This window comes from Barbus barbus, assembly GCF_936440315.1.
Source record: "Barbus barbus genome assembly, chromosome: 27".
Classification (NCBI taxonomy): Eukaryota; Metazoa; Chordata; class Actinopteri; order Cypriniformes; family Cyprinidae; genus Barbus; species Barbus barbus.
In genome coordinates this window covers 29,320,886-29,333,352 of record NC_136755.1, presented here as the reverse complement: position 1 = coordinate 29,333,352, position 12,467 = coordinate 29,320,886, and the positions used below count along the sequence as shown (strand labels likewise).

Here is a 12,467-nt window from a genome sequence, read left to right as displayed (position 1 = left end):
AAAAATTAAAACATTTTGTTTTTCATTTTCATAATAATTCAAAATTTATATATACAGTGCAACAGCAACATCTGTGAGAAAAATCAATAAATGTTACATTTGTTTAGACCATTTTCTATAAATAACTAGCTGCAGTACCAAGCAGGACCACACGGAGACGCCAAGAGACTACTATCCCAGTTACCTTAAAGTTATAAAAATATACAGGGATCTGTATTCAGAATTATTAAACAGAGCAAAACACAAATAAAAAAAAATATTTAAAAAAATCAATAAAAACCTGACTTTGTTGTGGTGATCTGAAGGCAGCTCAACATGACTGAGTGAACAGTTCCTCTGTCAGAGTGAATGTTGATGCCAATACACCGCTGTACATAGCAAACTTCTATAAAAACACGCTTCTTCAGCGAGTATCCATTATAAAACACTTATCAGACATGCAATCATACTGAAATGTGCTCATAAAGCTATCAGAGAGTCAGGTTTGTTTATTTGCACACTAATAATAACAGACTCGCGCATGTCTAATAATCTAAGTTATGATTCATGTATGTCACTGACTGTAATCGTCTTTACCTCCATTACAATCATCATCAATCAAAACTTCACTGGTAAGATACTGGTTTGCTTTATTCAGCCCATACAGACTAGTCCTGACTTCATATTTCTGAATTATTATTTTTCCAAAGTAATGTATGAATTGTGAACTTAGCCTCTCAAGGAAAGCTTTAAGACCAGGAGTAATCCTCCTCCGCTTATCGATCCCGCTTCACAGCGAGTGATGCAGACGTATGAGGTTTCAAAGCATTTTCGATTGTTTCTTCTTATTGTGTGCGTTCATAGAGGGAGAGATGGACATACAGTAGTGTGCACCGGTGGCTCGTCTGTGAAAAAGATCCAACAAATGAATGCATTGAAAACACAGATGGACAAAAATAAAGTTTACAGTTTCAATGACGATTGCAAAGAACATGCCTGCGTCCCAGTGTGCACACTGTCCATGCTAAATTCTATGTGATATTAGTCATTTTTAACAGGCCTACTATTTAGGGCAGAGAGGGTGGATAGTGTGCACATTGGGATGTAGGCATGTTTCCTCAAATCCAGCACTGGAGGGCCATTGTCCTGCAGAATTTAGCTCCAACCCTGATAAAAACTCAACTGCCTGATACTGTCTAACTCTGGAAACCTTCATTAGCTTGTTGTTTGTAAACTATTGGCATATTAAACAAGATTTGAACTTTAATATGAATGAATATGAACATTAATATGAATTAATAAATTGTACACATATAAGTTGCATATTTTTGGTTCCCTTTCAGTCGCTCACCTTCAACGTAACGTCGACGTGACGACGTAATTGGGATCACTTCAGAGAGCCCTATCCACTTCGAGTATCTACAGAACAAGCCAATGAACGTTGGCGTGCGTGAACGCGTCATTCGCTAGTGTTTATTCTGCCCCGCAGTATAGACCTACTTCGGTGCATGACCAGGGTGATCTGAGGATTACCGTGAGGGCTTCCCCGTCGAGTCAACCTCCGCGGGCCCCTCATGCCTCACAAGCGCTGCTGCCATTGGAGTCCCTTAGCGAGCGTCTTGGTCCTTCTCCGGAACGACCGGCCGTTTCCTTTGGGGCTCCTCCTGACGACCAGATGTCGATCGCAGCATCGGAGGAGGAGCTTCAGTCCTCTGGAGATGATGACTCGGCTGCGTTACCCCCCTCGGGGCGTGTGGCGTCCGAGCCGGATCCAGAATGGGCGGCTATGCTTTCCCGGGCCGCCGAGAAGGTTGGGCTTGTGTGGAACCCTCCACCACGTCCCGAACCTTCTCGGTTGGACGATTGGTTTCTCGGGGCGGGCTGTGCTGGTTCTCAGTGCACCGCCCCGGTACCTTTCTTTCCGGAGGTGCATAAGGAGCTTTCTAGGACGTGGAAGGCACCGTATAGTGCCCGAAGCCGTTCTAGTGGCTCCTCCCCCCTTGCCACCCTCGACGGCGGGGCAGCTGAGGGGTACGTGGATATCCCTCCGGTGGAGCGGGCCGTCGCGATGCAACTGTGTCCGGCGTCCGCTTCCTCTTGGCGGGGTAATCCGCGCCTCCCGTCCAGGGCCTGTAGGTTCTCGTCCGGTCTAACGGCGAGGGCTTACAAGGCCTGTGGACAGGCTGCTTCCGCCCTCCATGCCATGGCGCTCTTGCAGGTCCACCAGGCCCAGGCGCTCATGGACATGAACGAGGGTGGTTCTGACCCAGAGCTCCTTCGGGAGCTCCGTGTGGCAACCGACCTCGCCCTCCGGGCGACGAAGGAAACTGCACGTTCAGTCGGTCAGGCGATGTCCACCTTGGTGGTCCAGGAGCGCCACCTTTGGCTCAACCTGGCGGATATGAGGGACGCCGATAAATATCGGTTCCTGGATGCCCCTCTTTCCCAGGTTGGGTTGTTCGGCGACGCGGTCGAGAGCTTTACCCAGCAGTTCTCGGCCGCACAGAAGCAGACGGAGGCCATCCGGCACATCCTGCCCCGCAGATCCTCCGTCTACTCGTCGCCGAGGTCGGCCTTCTGCGGAGTCCTCCGCTCCCGCTAAGCCCCAGCAGCAGCAACCATCCAGGCCTCAGCGCGGAGCAAGCCGTAGGAAGCCGACCCCGCCCGTCCAGGCCGCTGCCAAACCAGGGGGCAAGCGACGGTGCAAACGTCCCTGAGACGGGCGGCCCAGAGGTGGATCAAGTTGCTCTTCAGGAGATGGCGAAGGCGCCACTCCTTCCCCCGGTGGAGGGCCGGGTGGAGAATCTTTCGTTTCCTTTTCCTTTTGTTCCGCCACATTCTCAAAGAAAGAGCAATTTCTGAAACCTCTGGGCCCCAAGAGGGCGTGCTTGGCAGTCGACGACGCCACCATGCCTTGTCACTCCCGAGCCCCTCTTTCATCGCCAGCGGGCAGCAGTGGCCGTGTCCTGGACGCACTGACGCCTCCGCACACTCTCTCTGCCCTTCGACGGAAGCAGGTATGTGCTGCACCACACACTCAGACCCCACTTCGGGCCGCTGTGCCGTCCGAGTCGGGTCCCTGCATTCCGCCACGCTGCCCCACCCCGGGTACGTCTGGGGTGCCCTTGGTCCCGCTTGCTCGGTCCCTGGGAGCGTGGGTAGCGCTTCCCAGCCCGTCTCGCTGGTTCATCTGTACCATCAGACTCGGCTATGCGATTCAGTTCGCCCGGCGCCCCCCTGCTTTCAGGGGCATTCTGTTCACCCGTGTTCTGGCAGACAGTGCCCCTGTGCTCAGGGCAGAGATCGCAGTCCTACTGGCGAAGGACGCGATCGAGCCGGTCCCTCCAGCCGATATGAAGACCGGCTTCTACAGCCCGTACTTCATTGTACCCAAGAAAGGTGGTGGGTTACGGCCAATCTTGGACCTGCGCGTCCTGAACCGGTCCCTTCACAGGCTACCGTTCAAGATGCTTACGCAGAAACGCATTTTCAAATGCATCCGTCCCCAGGATTGGTTTGCAGCGATCGACCTGAAGGACGCGTACTTTCATGTCTCGATTCTCCCTCGACACAGACCGTTTCTTCGTTTTGCGTTCGAGGGACGGGCATATCAGTACAAGGTCTTACCCTTCGGGCTTGCCCTGTCGCCCCGCATCTTCACGAAAGTCGCGGAGGCGGCCATTGCTCCCTTGTGCGAGCGGGGTGTTCGCGTTCTCAACTACCTCGACGACTGGCTTATTCTAGCCCAGTCGAGAGAGCGGTTGTGCGAACACAGGGACATGGTGCTCAGCCACCTCAGCCACCTAGGGCTTCGGGTCAACTGGGAAAAGAGCAAACTCACCCCCGGGCAGAGGATCTCTTTCCTCGGTATGGAGTTGGACTCGGTCAACATGACAGCGCGCCTCACCGAGCCCCGTGTCCAGTCAGTGTTGAGCTGCGTGAGCATGCTCAGACGTAGAACAGCGGCACCGCTGAAACTCTTTCAGAGGCTCCTGGGGCATATGGCATCTGTAGCCGCGGTTACGCCGCTCGGATTGCTTCATAAGAGGCCGCTCCAACACTGGCTCCACGATCGAGTCCCGAGATGGGCGTGGCAGAGCGGCTCGTGCCGGGTTCAAGTGACTCCGCACTGTCGCCAAACTCTCAGCTTGTGGTCGGACCCTTCATTCCTGCGGGTAGGTGTTCCCCTGGAACAAGTGTCCAGGCACTCTGTGGTCTCCATGGATGCCTCTGCCACCGGCTGGGGGGCCACGTTCGACGGGCATGCAGCTTCAGGTCTGTGGACGGGACCTCAACTGCATTGGCACATCAACTGCCTCGAGTTGTTAGCAGTACGTCTTGCGCTGAGCCGCTTCAAACCGCTGCTACTAGGCAAGCACGTACTAGTCCGTTCGGACAGCACTGCGACCGTTGCGTACATCAACCGCCAAGGTGGTCTACGCTCCCGCCGCATGTCACAACTCGCCCGCCATCTCCTCCTCTGGAGTCAGAAGCATCTGAGGTCGCTTCGTGCCGTTTTTATTCCGGGCCTGCTCAACCGTGCAGCCGACGAGCTCTCACGGCAGCAGGTGCTACCGGGAGAATGGCGACTCCATTCCCAGGTGGTCCAGCTGATGTTCAGGCGCTTCGGGACCGCACAGCTTTGCCTCCCCGGACACGTCTCATTGCCAGTTGTTCTATTCTCTGACCGAGGGGACCCTCGGCACGGATGCTCTGGCACACAGCTGGCCCCGGGGCCTACGCAAGAATGCGTTCCCCCCAGTGAGCCTTCTTGCACAGGCCTTGTGCAAAGTCAGGGAGGACGAGGAGCAGGTCTTGCTAGTTGCGCCGTATTGGCCCAACCGGACCTGGTTCCCGGAACTAGTGCTCCTCGCGACAGCCCCTCCCTGGCCCATTCCTCTGAGAGAAGACCTGCTCTCTCAGAGACGGGGCACCCTGTGGCACCCGCGCCCAGACCTCTGGAAACTCCATGTCTGGTCCCTGGACGGGACGCGGAGGTTCTAGGTGACCTACCCCCTGCGGTAGTTGACACCATCACTTCCGCTAGAGCCCCCTCTACGAGGCGCCTCTATGCGTTGAAGTGGAACCTGTTCGTTGACTGGTGCTCCTCTCACGAGGAGAACCCCCGATCTTGCTCCATCAGAGCCGTGCTTTCCTTCCTGCAAGATGGGCTGGAGCGAAGGCTGTCTCCCTCCACCCTTAAAGTGTATGTTGCCGCCATTGCTGCACATCACGATGCGGTTGATGGTAAGTCTCTTGGGAAACATGACCTGATCGTCAGGTTCCTGAGGGGAGCGAGGAGACTGAATCCTCCTCGCCCACTCTCTATACCCTCTTGGGATTTGTCTCTGGTCCTTTCGGCACTTCAGAGACCACCCTTTGAGCCTCTGCAGTCAGCTGAGTTAAAAATTCTGTCCTGTAAGACAGTACTCCTGGTTGCATTGGCCTCTATCAAGAGGGTAGGGGACCTGCATGCATTTTCGGTCGACGAATCGTGCCTAGAATTCGGCCCGGGTAACTCTCACGTCATCCTGAGACCCCGGCCCGGATACGTGCCCAAGGTTCCTACCACTCCCTTCCGGGACCAGGTAGTGAACCTGCAAGCGCTGCCTTCGGAGGAGGCAGACCCAGCCCTGGCTTTTCTCTGTCCCGTTCACGCTCTGCGTCTGTACGTGGACAGAACGCAAAGCCTCAGGACCTCAGATCAGCTCTCCGTCTGTTACGGAGGCCAGCAGAAAGGGAAGGCTGTCTCCAAGCAGAGGAGGGCCCACTGGATAGTGGATGCCATCGCCTTGGCTTACGGAGTCCAAGGCGTGCCCTGCCCACCTGGGTTGAAAGCCCACTCCACTAGGGGTGTCGCTTCTTCCTGGGCGCTGGCACACGGCGCCTCTCTGACAGACATCTGTAGAGCTGCGGGCTGGACGACACCTAACACGTTCGCTAAGTTTTATAGCTTACGTGTTGAGCCGGTTTCTTCCTGTGTGCTCGCTTCTTCTAGCCGGTAACACCGAAGCTCCCGCTTAGTGTCGGCTTGCTGCGCCACTCCCTTCCTAGGAACGGATACGTGCGCTTTTTACTCCAGTCGAGTTCCCCACTTGGCGAACCCTGTGAGTTCCTCCGCACCCCTTCGGCAGTCGGACGTTGCGGAACGTCCGGCGCCAGGCCTAGTGCTCGTATGCTTGTGTAACTTGGGCTAGGCCGAGTTCCATATGTGCGTTCCCTGCGGCGATCCCATATGAGTATTCCTCCACGACCAGCTCCCTGCGGTGAGCCCGTGTCTTCCCTTGGCAGAGTCTGCTCTGCCGTCACTGTCCGGTGTGTCTCCCCCCCCTTCGGGTGGAGCCACCCCAGTGACATTCCATATGTTGCACTGCCCCCTCGGCCAGTCCATATGTGTATTCTCCACGTTACCTCCCTTCGGGCAGGATGTGGCTCCGCAGCGTTCTTTTCCCTGGAAAGGTACGCTTTCCCAGTGTTATTAAAGTTCACTGTGTGGGGGTAATGGAACAGCAGTTGAGCTCCCTCTACGCAGGTCTTCCGCCCCAGCAGTTGGGGGGCTGAGAGTCTTGCGTAGGGCGCTGGATGTGGCAGCAACTGTGGCGTTTTCCATGGGATCCCAATTACGTCGTCACGTCGACGTTACGTCGAACGTGAGCGACTGAAAGGGAACGTCTTGGTTACTGATGTAACCCTCGTTCCCTGAAGGAGGGAACGGGAGACGTAACATCCCGTCGCCACTGTTGCTGACCATCGCTGCATGGCCGTCACAATCTCGGCTCCTCAGCGAAAAACAATGTGTGCGTGCGCCCGCTTCTGGTTTATACCCGCGGGGCGGGAGCGCGTGCCGTGTTCACGCACGCCAGCGTTCATTGGCTTGTTCTGTAGATACTCGAAGTGGATAGGGCTCTCTGAAGTGATCCCAATTACGTCGTCACGTCGACGTTACGTCTCCCGTTACCTCCTTCAGGGAACGAGGGTTACATCAGTAACCGAGACGTTTTTGTTGAATTGTAAAGAATTATTTTATTTTCATTATTAAGAGGTTTGCACAAGAGTTAAGTGTAAACTGTAAACATTCAACTTTGCTAAAATGAAATGTCTTGGTTTGCTTTTATTTAGTTTTTCCTTTTTTATTCAAAATATTCACAAACATGCTCACTATATTATGAAATATCTGATATTCCGATTCTGAAATATGTGCAAGTAAATGTATTTGGTAGTTTAAACCAGTGTTAATTTCGTTGACGAAGACGACAACGAAATATATTCGTCAAGGAACCTTTTTTCTGTGACTAAGACGAGACGTTGACGAGCTAAAACTAATATCTGATGATAAAAACTATGTCCAATTTTATGCCGCGTCTTTGTTAACAAGACGAGACGGGACTAAAATGATATTTGAGGACTACTGGACATTCAAAATACATCCTATAGGCTAAGTTAACTGTCTTGTCTTTCAAAATGTGCTTCTCTGTCATTGGATAAGGTGCGTTTGCATATCTAGTCTCAGTATGGCAGCCGCAGTGGACGGATAGGCTACCAAAATACGAATTACTGTGCGTTCACACCTCCGCCGGCGAGAGCGTCAAAATTCGCCCTGGCCGCCCTGACAGCCGTGGACGCGCTGATGCTCTGACGTAGATCGTATGCTCGTCTTGTATTTCAAGTTCAAGTTCAAGTTGAGCTTTATTGTCATTCCGCTACATGTGGGGACATACAGTGGAACGAAATGTCGTGTCTCGCAGGACCACGGTGCTACATAAATACAGACATACAACAATGAAGTAAAAAACACTATAAACCTATACAACACTACTAACAGATTTAACTATAAGTATACTATATATAAGTATTTACCCTATACAAACTAAAAGAATAAAGGATAAAAAATACAACTATACGAATGCTTCACATAAATATTACCCTATACAAACTAAAAAAATAGAAGATAAAAAATACAAACTATACGAATGCTTCACAAATACTGTACATGTGCAAAGAGAGACATTTGAGTCAGCAGCTGGTTGGGGAACAGTGCAGGATGATTTGTAGTGCATGAGCATGTAAACATACATATATTGCTGAGTCTTTTGTGAGATTGTGCACACGCAGCAGTGTGTGTAAGTGTCCATAGTGCACATAGTGTAAAGTGTAAGTGTCCATAGTGCACATAGTGTAAAGTGTAAGTGTCCATAGTGTAAAGTGTCCATAGTGCACATAGAGGAGAGTGTCCATAGTGTAAAGAAAAATAAGAATAAAATAAATAAAAAAATTTAAGTTCCATACAGTTTTTCTTTGGTGTGGTAAGGTTTGGGGTGGGGGGTGGTCCATGTTCAGGAGGTAGGGGTTTGCATGGGGTTTCAGAGGGGGGCGGGGTGGTTTGAGTTCAGGGCTCTCACAGCCTGGGGGAAAAAGCTGTTGAGCAGTCTGGCGGAGCGGGCTCTGATGCTCCGGTACCGTCTTCCTGATGGTAGGAGCTGGAAGAGACTGTGGGAGGGATGGGTGGAGTCCTTCACGATGCTGTTGGTTTTGCTGGAGCATCGTGTAAGGAAGATGTCCAGGATGGAGGGGAGAGGGGCACCGATGATCTTTGCAGCTGTGTTCACTGTCCGCTGGAGGGTCTTGCGGTCAGCAGCACTGCAGTTCCCGTACCAGACAGTGATGCAGCTGGTCAGCACACTCTCAATGGTGCCTCTGTGGAATGTGGTGAGGATGGGTGGAGGGAGACTTGCTCTTTTCAGCCGGCGGAGAAAGTGTAGGTGTTGTGCCTGTTTGGAGAGTGACATGGTGTTGGTGGTCCAGGTGAGATCCTCTGTGATGTGCATCCCCAGGAATTTAGTGCTGCTGACTCTCTCCACAGTCGAGCTGTCGATGGTCAGTGGGGGGTGGTCAACGGAGTTTCTCCTGAAGTCCATCACAACCTCCTTTGTCTTCTCCACATTGAGGGACAGATTGTTTGTGCCACACCATTCAGCCAGCTGTGCCACTTCCTCTCTGTAGTGCGTTTCATCGTTGTTGCTGATGAGACCTACCACTGTTGTGTCATCAGCAAACTTGATGATGTGGTTGGAGCTGAACTAGTGCAGTCGTGGGTCAGCAGTGTGAAGAGCAGTGGGCTGAGCACACAGCCTTGTGGGGCACCTGTGCTCAGTGTTGTAGTGCTCGAGGTGTTGTTGCCGACACGGACTGACTGAGGTCTTCCAGTTAGAAAGTCCAGGATCCAGTTACAAAGGGAATTGTTAAGGCCCAGCAGGTTTAGCTTATTTATGAGCTGTTGTGGGATTATTGTGTTGAATGCCGAGCTGAAGTCAATGAACAGCATTCTAACATAGGAGTCTTTATTTTCTAGGTGGGTAAGAGCCAGGTGGAGGGTGGAGGAAATTGCATCGTCCGTAGAGCGGTTTGGACGGTATGCAAACTGGAGCGGGTCGAGTGTGTTGGGGAGGCTGGTTTTGATGTTATGCATGACTAGCCTCTCAAAGCACTTCATCATGATTGGAGTCAGTGCTATGGGACGGTAGTCATTGAGACAGGACACAGGTGATTTCTTTGGTACCGGTATGATTGTTGTGGATTTGAAACACGTGGGGACGACTGCCTGACTCAGCGAGGTGTTGAAGATATCTGTTAGGACATCTGTCAGCTGTGCAGCACAGTCTCTCAGAACACGGCCAGGTATGTTGTCAGGACCCGCAGCCTTGCGTGGGTTAATCCTAGATAGGGTCTTCCTTACGTCGGCTGGAGACAGACAGAGCGCCCGGTCGTTGGGAGGTGTGGGCAGTTTTTGTGCAGGTGTGTCATTCTGCATTTCAAACCGTGAATAAAAGTGGTTGAGTGCATCGGGGAGGGATGTGTCCTCATCACAGGCCTGTGGTGGGGGCTTGTAGTCAGGGATGGTCTGAATGGCTTGCCACAGGCTCCGTGTGTCTCTGCTGTCTGTGAAGTGGTTGTTGATTTTTTGGACATATGACCGTTTTGCTTTTTTGATGCCACAGGACAGATTGGCTCTTGCTGTTTTGAGGGCTGCTTTATCTCCTGATCTGAATGCTTCATCTCTGGTCTTTAGCAGCCCACGAACCTCTGCTGTCATCCATGGCTTCTGGTTTGCACGTGTGGTGATGGTCTTGGTGACTGTCACATCATCAGTGCACTTTTTGATGTAAGCAGTCACAGTTTCAGTGTACTCATTCAGGTCTGTGTGGTTGTTGTAGGTGGCTGCCTCTTTAAACATGTTCCAGTCTGTGTCCTGGAAGCAGTCCTGCAGTGCTGAGGTGGCATTGTCAGGCCATACTGTGATCTGCTTTTCAACCGGTTTGGTGAGTTTGAGAAGTGGTCTATATGCTGGGATTAGCATAACAGTGATGTGGTCGGAGTACCCGAGGTGGGGGCGGGGTTCAGCCTTGTAAGAGTTCTTAACTGTTGTGTAAACAAAGTCCAGTGTGTTGTTTCCCCTTGTTGCAAAGTTCACATGTTGGTAGAACTTTGGCAAAACTGTCTTTAAGTTTGCGTGGTTGAAGTCACCGGCTATGATGAAAAAGCCGTCGGGGTTTTTTGTTTGTTGTTCACTGATGGCGCTATACAGTTCACGAAGCGCGTCCTTAGCGTTTGCACACGGGGGGATGTAAACCGCAACGATAGCAATGACCGTGAACTCCCGCGGCAGATAGAATGGTCAACACTTCACAACCATAAACTCCACCAGCGATGAACAGTGTTTTGATAATACCGCAGCATTGTTACACCAGTCTTTGTTGATATACACACACAAGCCACCTCCGCGTGTCTTACCAGACAGTGATGAATCTCTGTCCGCTCGGAAGCTGGTTAGCCCGTGCAATTGAATGGCTGAGTCCGGGATGTTGTCATTTAGCCGCAAAGGAGTCCGGGATGTTGTCGTTTAGCCGCATTTAAAGGAGCCGCAAAGGAAACAAGCAGGTTGATTTTGTGCAGACTGACCACAAGCAGGGTATAAGTTAACCTCATGAAATATTTTAAATGTGAAAGTGAGAAATTGATCGATGGAAAGAACTTTGTTGTTACATGTTTGCTAAAGAAATAAACCAATTAAAAGCCATTTGTGTGGTGTGGATTTGTGCTCATGGTTAAGTGCTAGTCTAATTTCAACATTATAGGAGACATTAACTAGCCTTGGTCTTTAATTAACATTAATTTGTGTGCAGCCTACATTAAAAACTGTCCAGATTGAAGTGTAGCCTGAACGCAATTGGTCAAATCGGTGTTGTTTTGAGCAAATTAATTGCATTCCCGCTGAAAAACAAACGTTGTAGCGGGAAAATGTCCCCTATAATTTTTTTTATTTATGTCCCTGTACACAAACAGGGACACGTCAAATATTATCGGGAAACCCGCCACAGCAATAATTAATCTCTCTTCCATTTTGCTTGGGAACTAATGTGGTCGGAACCAAAGTTTACAAGGCTGCGTTCTCTGGAATCCTCTCAAGCGGAGAACTTCTACATTCCGATTGGTTGCTGCCCAACCGCGTCATAGCTCATTACCATAAAGTTGACCTGATTTCAACTCTCCTCGACGCTCTCGCCGGAGCTCGCCGCCGGCTCACATTGAAAATGAATGACTTCCGGCCACTTTGACGCTCTCTCCGGCGGCGGTGTGAACGCACAGTTAGCGATCTGAAACAATGACCTCAGCACCCGAAGGGTTAGGGATAGGGTGACCAGACGTCCCCTTTTTCCCGGAGTTACAATTAGTTGTCGATTAACTTAAAGGTAGTGAAGGCAGGATAGGCAGAATCGCGCTGATAGAAGTGCTCTCTCTCTCGCACGCTCCACTTCTTCAGTTCTCAATGCTCGGTGCTCAAATACACACACAGCAGTCCACATGTCTATCGTGTAGAGTCAGAGTATCTCACGTAAATACAGTCGGTTATGGTTTAAGTGAGCGTAAACAGGTGGGTGAAAACAGAATGTGTGTCGTGCATACCCTCCATCTTAAATGGACAGCATTCCTAATTATCTGTGTCATCAATTTTGACCAACAAAAGATGTTAAATAAATGTATACTTGTTAAATAAACCTACTGCATCTGAAAAATAAGTTTAATTTGTATCTCTACCAAAAACTCTTAGGATCTGTATTACCTTTTAGTTTACTTCTTATAAGAATGAGACCATTGTACCAGTCGCCCTGAGACAATTCAAATGATACCAAACATGACTGTAAATATCACTTGCATTAATGTAGAATTTTACATTCTACCATTGACCATTCTGAGTGAGCTGAGTGAAGGGAAGGATGGGTGAGGGGAAGGAAGGGGATGAAAGGAACTTATGCAGATGCGAGAGAGGCATTTTCCTGCATTTTCCCTCAGTGGGATGTGGAGACAGATGTCTGTATGTTAATGCACTGTGTGTGTGTTGTCCATCCCAGGAGTTCAAAGTGTCTGATTTTCTGTAATTCTTACAGTACACATTGTTATCATTGTTATCTTTACTAATATTCAGTTCATAT

The 12,467-nt window shown here is 50.6% G+C and overlaps 1 protein-coding gene across 1 annotated transcript in view; it reads left to right on the top strand.

The window, feature by feature from the left end:
• LOC306847488 (NACHT, LRR and PYD domains-containing protein 12-like) overlaps window positions 1-12,467 on the top strand; it is a gene marked incomplete at both ends in the record, with an annotated part of 75,947 nt that overhangs the window by 47,910 nt on the left and 15,570 nt on the right. The gene's annotated exons all lie outside the window — the stretch shown is intronic.